A 12,088-nucleotide genomic window follows, 5' to 3' on the forward strand; every position below is an offset into this window, starting at 1 on the left:
GAGTATCATCTTTCCATGTAGAGATGTAATTAATACCAGGGGAGGGGGGTTTGTTTACTTTTTTGTGCTTTTGAGTTTTGTATTTGAAGATCAAGTTTCCTGTTTGGCTCTGATCTTTTCAACAGCAAAGTTCACCCTATTTCACTGAATGTCCACTCCCCCCCCCCCAAAAAAAAAAGATTATGCTCAATTTTGCTGGGAAGTAAGCTTTTGTCTACAGGAATACCATATCCCAAAATTTATCCTTTAATGTAGAAGCTGCTAAGTCCTGTATAATGCTGAGTATGGCTCCTTGATATTTGAACTATTTCTTTTTAGCTGTTAGTATTTTTCTCATTGATCTGTTTTAGAAACTGGCTGCAATATTTGAGTTTTCATTTTGGTATCTCTTTCAGGAGGCAATCTATGGATTTTTTTCAGAGACTATTTTACCTTCTGGTTGGAGGATATCAGGGCCATTTTCCTTGATAATTTTTTCAAAGATGCTATCCAGGCTGTTTTAGATCATGGCTTTCAAGTAGTTGAATAATTATTAAATGAGCTCTCCTAGATCTATTTTTCAGATCAATTGTTTCTATTATTTTTGGGGTTGTGACTTGCCCAAGGTTACACAGCTAAGTAAGTATTAAATTTTTGAGTCTGGATTTGAACTCAGATCGTCCTGACTCCAGGTCAGGTGCTCTATTCACTGCATCATCTAGCTGCCCCTTATTTTTTTTGTTTCAATTGTTTTTCCAATGAAAATTTACACTTCTATTTTTTCATTCTTTTGATTTTGACTGATTCTTCATGTCTCATAGTCACTTGATTGCCCAATTGTAATTTATAAGGACTTATTTTCTTCACTTAGCTTTTTTGTCTCCTTTTTCATTTGGCCAATTTTATTTTTAGAAAAGTTATTTTCTTTAACGGATTTCCCATTCGTCCAATATTATTTAAGCAGTTGGTTTCTTCAGTCAATTTTTGTTCTTCCTTTTCCAAGTTGTTGACTTTTTTTCATAAATCTCTTGCAATGTATCAATTCTTTCCCCATTTTTCTTCAATCTCTCTTACTTTATTTTTAAAATCCTTCTTTAGTTAGCTCTTCCAAGAAGAGTTTTTGGACCTGAGACCAATTCACATTTCCTTTTGAGGCTTTGTATATAGGCAATTTTGTTGTCCCCTTCTGAGTTTGCATTTTGATCTTCCCTGTCACCATAGCTTTCTATGGTCAGGGTCCTGGTTTGTCTTTTACTCCTTTTTAAAGTTGAGCTCTGTCCCAAGTTTATTACATTGGGACCAAGGGCTTGGTCACTGTCTTTCTGCACTCTTTTTCAGCCTCTGGGGCATGTGGCTTGCTTTCTGTGCTAGTGTGGCTTACCACTACCTAGTCAGATCTGTCATGCCCTTATTCCAGAGTTGTCAGTGTGGCTGATGAGCTGGAATTGGAGGCCTCATAGCTGGCCCACTGTACCACTGGTCTACTGAACCAGAACCATGGGGCTGAGGTTGCTGATCTGTGCTCTGTGACTGAGACTCCCACTAGCTTGCCCAGACACCATCTGTACTAGGCTATGCTCCCCTTTCACCTAAGTGAGGCAGACCTTTCAAGTTATCTTGGGTTAGAAAATGGTTTCTATATTTTGCAGATTCTGTCATTCCATTATTCTTTTATAGGTTTGATTAAACTTTGCTTCTGAGGGAAATTGGGGAGAGCTCAGACAGCTTCCTGGTTTCTCATTATCATCTTGGCTCTATCCCTTGACATATCATTTTTATATATTTAATAAACTATATGTCCACAGATCCGATGAATGCCTGTGAGTCATCAATATAGAGGATTAATAAAGAAGTAGGAAATTTCTCAGGGATAAGGTGGGCCTAGAGGTACACACCAGGCATTCTTTTCCTAGAATCCATAAGCATATTTACATAATTTTTGACAAGTTTATTTCAGTATACATAGTTTTTTTTCTGTTTTTTTTTTTGCAATCCTATGTTATTTATCCTATACATTTAAAAACATTATTCTGAGAAAAGATTCAGAGACTTCACCAGACAAAAGGGGTATTAAAAAAAGATGGGAATCTCTTCAGAAGATCAAGTTCTACAGTATATTTTATGTTAATATTCTTACCATGCCAAGAGAAAGTGAGTTACCCACACTTTGAGAACCTTTACTAGAAACCCCTTGATTTACTGGGGGAGTGGGGAATGGGGGGACAGAAAAGAAGGCACAGGACAGTTATTGGGGACTTTTGATCTATATTACTGAAGGGAAAGCTTACATTAATAATAAAATCACAAATTCATTGGATATAATAACAAGTCAAGGTTAGGTTTTGAGAATATGCTATAATGAAGAAATTTACTTTCCTACTTTTGAGAAGAGGTAGAGATTTATGAGTAAAGAATGTTGTAAATTGTATCAGGTGGGGTCACTGTGTTGGTTGATTTTGATCAATTTTTTTTTTTGGCTATTACAAGGAAGATTCATTAAAATGAAGGACACTTGGAAATGATGATGTAAAAATAAAAGGAATCAATAAAATGTATTGAAATATAAAGTGCAGATCAAAAGGATAGGGAAGGCATATGAAAATTAAAATGGTTGATAAGAAACTACATATTTCAAAAATATACATGATGCAACTTGTAATTTATAATATTCAAATATTTTAGAAAGTCCATAAGAAGAAAAAAAACAAAGTTAAAAAATTCAATAGTAGACATGCTAGACTTAACTTTAGGTTACTATGCTAACCATTGTCTCTCATAAATACTGATTGGAGTATCTTTCTGCCTTCTCTACATGGAAGTTTAAAGATATCAGAGAAAATATATAATTTCCTGATAGGGCCCAGGGGGTAGAATGCTTGTCCTGTAGTCAGGAAGACCTGAGTTCATATTTGACCTCAGACAATTTACTAGCTGTGTGACCCTGGCCAAATCATTTAACCTTTGTTTGTTTCAGGTTCTTCATCTATAAAACAAGGATAAGAAAAATTCCTAGGGATGTTGTGAGGAGCAGATGAGATAACTTTAAAGTGTCTGGCACATAAAATACACTTTAAAAATGTCATTTATTATAATCTTACAGTTCTATTGTATTTAATCTCATTTCAACATGAATGTTTCTTATAGTCTTTATCCTAAGGCCAGCATTCAAAATATATATAAAAATTATGCCAGAATTAGCCAATCTTATACTACATGCAGTAAAAATGAAAGGTTAATAATATATTCAATATACATAATGTTATAAAGATCAATTTTATATAAATTTTATATTTAAACTGTATATAAATTTTATATCAAAAGAGAATAGGTAACTTTTTATGTAAATCTAATACATGTAAAAAAAAAGGAATGTTTTTAAAAATATAAATAACAAAGTCATTTAGGAAGAGTTGTTAACCTATCCTGACTGGAGCCAAATTAAATATAATAATTGTGGGGCAGCTAGGTGGTGTAGTGGATAAAGCACTGGCCTTGGAGTCAGGAGTATCTGGGTTCAAATCCGGTCTCAGAAACTTAATAATTACCTAGCTGTGTGGCCTTGGGCAAGCCACTTAAGCCCATTTTCCTTGCAAAAAACCTAAAAAACAAAAACAAAACCCAAAATATAATAATTGTTAATAATTCTGAGATGGTACTTTGAAGATCTTGATATTCACCTTAAAATGTACTAGATAGGAATAAATATAAAATTTCTAGTAAATTGTTTTTTATTTAGTTACTTGTTCATTGCATATAGTATAAGAATAATAGCATCAATCTTAGTTGTTGTTCAATTGTTTCCAACTCTTTGTGAACTCATTTGGGGTTTTCTTGACAAAGATACTACAGTGGTTTGCTATATTCTTCTCCATTTCATTTTACCAGTGAAGAAACTGAGGCAAACAAGTTTAAGAGACTTGTTCAGGATTACACTAAGTGTTAGAGGTTAGATTTGAACTCGGGAAGAGGAATCTTCCTGACCTGAGATCCACCATTCTATCCACCCAACCACCTAGATGTCAATTTTAAGTTGTCAACTGAAGTCAATAATAGAATCATATACCAATTTGGGCTTTAGAAACCAGTTGTTACTGGTTTCTTGCAAAACATTTCATTGAACATTCCCCTCCTTCTCCTATCAAGCAAGAATTTATTTATCAATTTGCAGGACAATAGGAACACAAAATCCAAAAGCAAAACAGTAAAACCCTCACATAATTTATATTCTACTAGATGGGAAATGAGCACATAGGCCTTTCTATTTAACTACAAAGCATGAAATCTGAAAATATGTTTCAAACATCTCCCTACTCAAAATATCAAGGTTTATTTGCAAGGGAATGGGGTTAAGTAGCTTGCCCAAGGCCACACAGCTAGGTAATTGTGTCTGAGGCTGGATTTGAACTCAGGTACTCCTGACTCCAGGACATGTACTCTGTCCATTGCACTACCTAGCTGCCCCTCAAAATATAATTTGTTAGAAAATGTATAAATGAAAAAAATGGGGGAACAGAACAGCTGAAATGGGATCAAAGGAACATCAGTGACCTGGAGAGATCATGTGGAATAGTGGCTAGTATGCCAGACCAGGTGTCAGAGAGACCTACATTCAAACCAGTAGCTATGTGCTTATAAACAAGTCACCTAGACAACCTGAGCCTCAGTTTTCTCATTTGTAAAATGGGGCTAATATTTATAGTCCCTACCTCATGGGACAATTGTGAAGCTCATTTGACAATATATATACAAATGCTTTGCGTACTTGAAGAGATGTCATCTGGCTAGTCCAAGGCTCTCATTTGCTTAACTGTAAATATTTTTATTATTAGTTTTTGTCTTTATAGTAGTCATTTTACTGTCTCCTCCACCTTCCCTTGTGGGGGTTTCCTCCCTCCCCCCATCCTTTCCCTCCTCTATGGAAAAACAAAAACATTGCATACTGACCACATAAAATATATACAATATGTTAGAAAATATATACAATATTCTCCCCAGCAACCCCCCCCACTTCTCTCCCATCATTATAAAGAGAAAAAGATAACTAAAATGATATGTTCAAGGAAACAAAGACTATGGCTCATTTCTGAGGACAGCAATATAAATGAATATAAATTGAATATATATTCCAGGAATTTCTTACGCAGAGGAAGCTTAGAAGAGTTTGATTAAATGATTAGACTTCCCAGTAGTAAAAGAAAAAAAAGGCTTTGAAGAGAGAGAGAGAGAGAGAGAGAGAGAGAGAGAGAGAGAGAGAGAGAGAGAGAGAGGGAGAGATGCAATTTCTAGTTTCAAGGCTTTAACCGGTTATTCAGGTGGGCAACTTTTCACCAGTATGAATGAAAAAATTCTGACAAGATAACTCCTTTCTGATCAATTCATAAGGTTTTTTGTGCTGAAAGTAGGAGTATTATCTCCTGTTCAAGTCCCATTCCACAAGGTAAGGATGGGATTTTGAGGCCTGAAGGATTTGCCAGTTGAGTATATTAGAAAGGTTTTGAGTAGTCTCATCCAACTGCCAACCTAGTTGATTATGGAAGAGCAACTCATCACAGGGGTGCCCATGAGGAAATTTTTGGCTGCAGCAACTCATGAAAGTCTACCAGGGCATGGAGAAGATGTGGACAGAACTACCCGCAGAGAAGGAAGCATGCATCTTTGGAAAGGAGTAGTTTCCTAGTACCGCCTACTCAATTTGGGCTACCTCTCATTATCTTTCTCCTTTCAGCCAGGAAAGACCAGAACAATCCATGGGGCCCTCAAGGACAACACTGAATATATGAAAAGCTCTGGATAGATCCATCAACTCTTCTGAGCACTGTGAACTTGCTGAAAAGGTGTTTGGACAACTCCCTCCTGAACTGATTCTCAGTGTGTGCAGGTAGAACCTGCCCAGGCTTTGCATTCTTCAGGACGCCTTCAACTCAACCCAATAGTTATTAGATGCCATTTATTGGCATTTATGAGAAAACACTGAAATAATCCTGGCTCTCAAGGAAGGAAGAAACAATATGTACCAAGTAAACACATACAAAGTAATATCAAAAGGCAGGGAATACCAAAGGCTAGGTTGCTTCTCTTCTGTGAACTAGTTTCTTCTGTAAAATCAAGTGGTTGGCCTAGGATGTTTCTTCTCCAGGATCTCTTCCAGCTCTAAAGTTCTATGACCTAACAACTGCTTCCTTGGTACTTTTAGCATTTGTAAAGCACTTTACATACATTTCAGCTCTGTGAGGTAGGTGCTTGGACTATTTCCTTTGAGGAGAACTTTACTTAAAATATTGCTGAGGCGAGGCCCAACTCCAGCCTCTCAAAAGCTTGGCTGGACGGGCTTCACCAGAGGCCCGGTCCTCTGCCCACCCAGGAGGGACTGTGGTAGCAGTCCCTTTGATGCCTGTTCCAGCAGGTGCATGTGTTAGGGGTGCCAGGCTGATGAGTGGTGCCTTCATTAAATAAACATCTCTCTCACACCACAGAAGGAGATAAAGATGATTCTGAAACACACCCTTGATTATAAGGAGTCAAGCACTATTAATTCAGTTGAGTGGATTTGTTTGAACTTGTGACAAAACCTGTTACCAAAGCTGCTCCTCTTGTCTCCCAGGCTTCTCTCCAAGAACCTGTTCTCTCCTGTGCTGGTGCCCTGTTCTGATCTAGCATGTGTTTTACTAAAATGATTGAAACTTCTCCACCCAAAGGGGGGATCTCTAGGTTCACTCTGCCTTTGCCAAAAAGCTTTCTGGAGGATCTTTCAGGTGCTCTCTCAAGCCCCCCCCCCTACCCTCCTTCCCCACAGGCCTATCCTTCTACCGACTACCACACTTCAGGAGACTTTTCACTTTCAGGAACTTTCTGACAAAGTCCTCTTAAGAGGCCCTGTCCGTTTCCTCATCTTCCTTTGCCTCTCTCCTGATGGATGTAAAATATTCTCTTCATGTGCCCTGCCCAGAGCTCCCTCTGCTCCATCTCCCCAACAAAGCTCCCTTAGGCCCTGTCTTCCTTCCTTTGCCTTCCCACTCCTGTACATGTCTCCCCAGACTAATTCTCTTCTAATTTTGCCTCCTTATTCCAGATATAGACTCAAACTCTTCTGCAGGCACTGCTCTAACTCCAATTGTGATCCCATACACCCCCCCCCCAAAAAAAAACCTCTCTATAAGCACTGGGTCCCATAAGACCTGACCCCATCTGCTCAGATACTTCCTGAAATCCTCCTTTTCTCCCAGATGTTACCCCCTCCCCCCAAAAGAAGAAAATCTTTATTACAGAATGTTGTCCCTAGACACTATCCCAAACCTCCTGGGAACAGTCTTCCCTAACTCAGAGGCCTGTGTTACCCTCTCCTGCCACAAAAAAATCTCATTGCTCCCTTCGGCCAACTTCCCTCTGCCCTCAATGCACCCCGAGCCATCCGTGGGAAAGCTCTCCGAGGCTCTGCCCTTCTCCAGCTCCCAGTCTGGTCCCAAACTCTTCTCCTAAGAGTCCGGGCGGGCACTGCCAACCCTCCCTAAAAGCTGGCCTTTCCCCACCCGTTTCTTCTGCTGTCTTCGCTGAAGCATCCCCCTTTGGGTGGGTCTGGGCTTCTCGCCCCCACTCCCCCGTGCGGCACCTCTCAGGCTCCGGCCCCTCCTTCTCCCCCTTTCCTCTCCCACGATCTGGGCCTCCCGGAGCACTAGGGCGGCCTCCCGTGGCGGCGGCCTCCCGGCACCTCCACCTCCTCTCCCCTCTGCCCCAGGCTTCTGTCCCCCGGCCCCGGCACTTTCTAGCCGACGCCTCCGGCCTCACCGTCCATCCCCCATTCCCCTCCCTCCTCCTCCTCCTCCTCTTCTCCTTCCTCCTCCACCCCGAGCCCCGCCCCATTCCCTTCGCCGCAGTGGCGCCTCCAGAGCGCATGCTCCCCGGCGTGGCCGGGGCGGCGTTCGCGCGGGAGGGGCCGAGGCGCGGAGGGGCAGGAGGCGAGCTAAGCGGCTATTGGTCGGCGCGTGCGCGTGCGCGCGCCGCCGGAGGAGGGGGAGAGGAGGGAGAGGCGGGCCAAAGCGACGGCGTCCGCGCAGGCGCGTGCGGGAGCGCGCCCTCCGCCTGGGTCGGTGCCGCGGCGCTCTGGGCCCCTTCCTCCCGACGCCTGGGTGGAGGCGGGGTGCGCACGCGCACCCCGCCGCCCCGACGCGGAAGGGGCGGGCCGCGGAGGACGAGGGGGAAGATCGACAGGGAAGCCGAGGCGCGCACGAGGAGCCGCGGGGCCGGGTGGGGGAGGGGCGGCCGGCGCGCGCGCGGCGGCGGGGGCGCGGCCGGAGGGCGAGCGAGCGCGGGATCGAGGCGGGCGCGCGCACCAGCTTCCCCTCTCTCGGTGGCGGCGTCTTTGTTCCGTGTGGAGAAGGGAGGACTCGAGAGCCAGCGACGGGCCCCGGCCCCGGCAGAGGAGGGGGAAGCGCTGGGGACGCGGCGCGGCCGGCGGCGACGGCTCCTCCCAGGGCCGGGTGAGGAACGAGGCCCCGGGGACGGGCGTTGGGGAGGGGAGGGGGCGGTTGGTTTGAATGGAGCGGGGGGCGAGGGGGAGGGGCGGGCCGCCCGCCGCCGCGGGTCGCGCGGGGGCTACGGCGGCGCCGCGGGGTCAAGAAGCCTCCGCCTGGCAGGGCCGGCCGGGCTAGGCCCGAGCGGGCAGGGCGTGGGGAGGCTCGTCCCCGCGGGCACCCCCCGCCCCCCGGCTGCCTCAGTTTACCCTCCCCCGCGCGGCAGCCCCCGGATCTCCGGCCAGCCCGGGGGCTCCCTCCTTCCGAGGGGGGTGTCCGTGAGACAGACGGACAGACGGCCGCCCCCTCCCCCCCCCCCGTCCCAGAGCACTTGTCTGCGTGCGGGTGGGGGCGGGGAAGAGAGCTGCGTGGGAAGCTGGCGCCACGCGGGAAATGTCTCCGAGGCTTTCCGAACTAGCCCTCATCCCCTGCTCCGGATGCCGCGTGGGGAGGGGGCCCGACCCGCCCCCAGCCCAGCTTGGAGGTGGGCGCCCTCCCCCTCCTCAACAATGGGCTGTTGTTAGAAACGCTCTCCGAGCTCGCTCGTCTGGTTCTGGCAGCGGGCGCCTCTGCTTTTTACAGAATAAACTGGAAAACGCAGAACGGGTAGGACGATTTTGAGAGCGAGGGCTTCTGAAGCCCCTTGACATTTGGTTCGCCGGGCTAAGGAAGATAAATCCGTGTCCTCATTTTGTCAACGGGAAAAAAAAAATTGTGGCTTTAAGTTCTCGAATGACTATGATCATAAAGTTCTTTCAAAATCCCAGTTGTGAAATGAGGAGAGCCAGAATGGTCATTGAAAGGGGGGGGGAGAACTTTGATGTCTTTAAATCCTTGTTTCTCTCTGTTCCCCAAGACCGTCTTGTGTTTAAATTTTTTTTTTTTTTATAAAATGCAGATAATTGTATGAGAGTACTTTGAGGTCCAGGGTTTTAGGTATAGTGCTTTACTTTCTTTGTAAGAAGTTTTAATTTTAAAGCACTGTTTCAGGAAAAAGTTCACCTTTCAAATGAGAGATTTGAAAAAAAAAACATTTACCCCCATCCTTAATAGGCATTATATAAATTTGCATTCCTTTTTATGGAAAATATATAAGACTTTGAGCTGGAAAAGACTTTAACAGATTATGTAAAATAGACTAATCCACTTATTTTACTGATGAGGAAACTGAAAATTTTATTGCTTGTCCATTTTTAAATTTACTTTTGAAGAGATAGACCTTAGAGACTTTAAGACTAGAAAAGTTTTAGGGCAGCTTAATCCTTTTTGTGTTATGAACCCCTTTGGTAATCTTGTCTTCTCAGAAGTGGTTTTTTTTTTTCTAGGCAATGGGGTTAAGGCTTGCCCAAGGCCACACAGCTAGGTAATTATTAAGTGTCTGAGGCGGGATTTGAACTCTGGTACTCCTGACTCCAGGCCTGGTGCTCTATCCACTGTGCCACCTACCTGCCCCCAATAGTGTTTTTTAAATTCATAAAATGCATATGTTTACAGAGAAATAGTTTACATTGAAATAGTTATTAAAATTTAAATACAATTTCAGGACTTAAAATTAATCATCCCTACCTTAGATATAATCTATTCAAACACTTAGTCACTAGACAGATTTTTAATTGTGCAGCTACTAAATCTTTGAGGATTAAAACATCAGTATGATCTAGTGGAACTGTGCTACAGAATAGTCTGTACTAGAAACTTCCCAAATGGGAAAGAAAAGTATCTTGGATAAGTAGCATTTGAGCTGAGCCTTGAAGAATAGTTTAACCCATGGTAGGGAGTGGAAAGAGGACATTGTAAGGAGAGAGACCTGCTTGAACAAAGGTTTAGAAGCAGAAAAACTCAGAATTCCTTTGGGAAATGATTAAGAATCCATTTTTGACACACTGCAGTACTAGATAATGGTGGAAAAGTAGGTTATGATTGTTGTGTGGAAATCTTACTGTACCAATGCTACAAAGTTAGTCCTTTATCTGCAGGCATTAATGGAAGCCACGGGGGTATTTTGAGAAATCCAGTCTGTTAGAAGAGTTACAACCTAGAATAGTGTTGACAGTGACTTGATCAGGCTATTACAATAGTTTAGGGAAGAGGTAATGAGGGCCTATATTAGACTGGTACTAGTGGGAATGGAAAATAGGAGTGACATCACAGAGATAGAATCTGTAGAACTTTGATGACTGATTGTATAAGGAGAATAAGAGAGAGCTGTTAAAGAAGGATTTGGATTTCCAGACTGTGTAAAAGGACCTCAAACATGGAATGATATGCTTATGGTCCCATACAGAAGATGACAGTGGTCCAAAAGGAGAGAACCTCTGGTTCTCCACTCCTTAGTACTCTTTCTGAAATGCCAAAAAAATTTTTGGTTGTACATATGAAAAATGCCTAGTTCAGAGTTCAGTCATATTTTTCCTTCCCTTGTTTGTCTTCAGGAAGTTCCATTGATTTAAGAATTTGTTTTTCTTTTAAGCTTCTAAAAAAATGTCAGTTACCATTTCAGTGCTACACTACTCAAAGTAATGTGGAACAAACTCAACCCAAACCTTGTTTAAGTAGTGTTTTAAGTGTTGCAACTTAAACTTACTGTTTAGATTAATTCACGGTTAATTAAACAAACTGCATAACATTTAAAGAATTTGAATTTGCTCTTGTATAGAGGAAAGGAAAAAAGAGACACTCAAGAATTGAAAATAAGTCCAAACTTTGAAAGTCACTGTTTTGGATATTCCAAATGTATACACAAAAAGGAAAAAAAAAAACTGATCCTTTTAAAATGTCCTATGAGCCAGGATTAACAACAGCTCGAGAGAATATTCCACATAGTGTTGCAATTTAAGCAGCTTCAAATCTGTCACCTTAACTACAGTAGTCCCTTTTGTCAGTGGTGTACGTTGTCTTCTTACCTATTTTTAAATTGGTCCACATGAGGATATTACTGTTTAATTAGGTTTTCATTGCAGCATCATAAGATCAAATCACATTTTCGATAATTCATATTATGACATAGTCTCTTTAGATTTCTGAAAGTAGCAGGTATTAGTTGACATCATTTATCATGTTTTCATCCTTTCTGCGAATGCCACAGTTAAAAGATAATCATAGATAATATGCATATCTGGCAAACTTTTCAATTACAAGGAAATATCCAATATTTAAAATGAATCTGACACTATGCCAATAAGTAACAAAACAGATTTAAAATTTTTCTGTAATGCTTGCTAAATTAGGAAGCATGATTTATCTTCTTAAACTTTTTTTTTTTTTAGGTTTTTGTTAGGCAAATGGGGTTAAGTGGCTTGCCCAAGGCTACACAGCTGAGCCAGGATTTGAACTCGGGTATTCCTAACTCCAGGGCCTGTGCTTTATCCACTGCGCCACCTAGCCGCCCCTTATCCTCTTAAACTTGCCTTTAAACTATGAATACCACTTTCTTCCCAGATTTGTCAATGTTTCTATACATACATGTGGATATTTGTATACACATATATAAAAGATAAAGGATAGAGTATTATTTTTTGTTGTCATCCAGTTGTTTCAGTCAAGGATATTGGATTAATTGACCATTTCCTTCTCCAACTCATTTTACTGTACAGATGAGAAAC

General features: G+C 42.3%; 1 protein-coding gene across 5 annotated transcripts in view; it reads left to right on the top strand.

Moving 5' to 3' along the window:
- The first annotated feature begins 8,265 nt into the window (after positions 1 to 8,265).
- SMARCA4 (SWI/SNF related BAF chromatin remodeling complex subunit ATPase 4) overlaps positions 8,266 to 12,088 on the top strand; it is a 112,077-nt gene continuing 108,254 nt past the window's right edge. For 3 of the 5 annotated variants that reach the window (XM_074203420.1, XM_074203421.1, XM_074203422.1), the window contains exon 1: positions 8,267 to 8,453. The gene's annotated coding sequence lies outside the window, so the exon portion shown is untranslated. Of the gene's footprint in view, positions 8,454 to 12,088 lie in introns of all 5 variants that reach the window. The other 2 variants (XM_074203418.1, XM_074203423.1) reach the window with 2 other exon arrangements.

This window comes from Macrotis lagotis, chromosome X, assembly GCF_037893015.1.
Source record: "Macrotis lagotis isolate mMagLag1 chromosome X, bilby.v1.9.chrom.fasta, whole genome shotgun sequence".
NCBI lineage: Eukaryota > Metazoa > Chordata > Mammalia > Peramelemorphia > Peramelidae > Macrotis > Macrotis lagotis.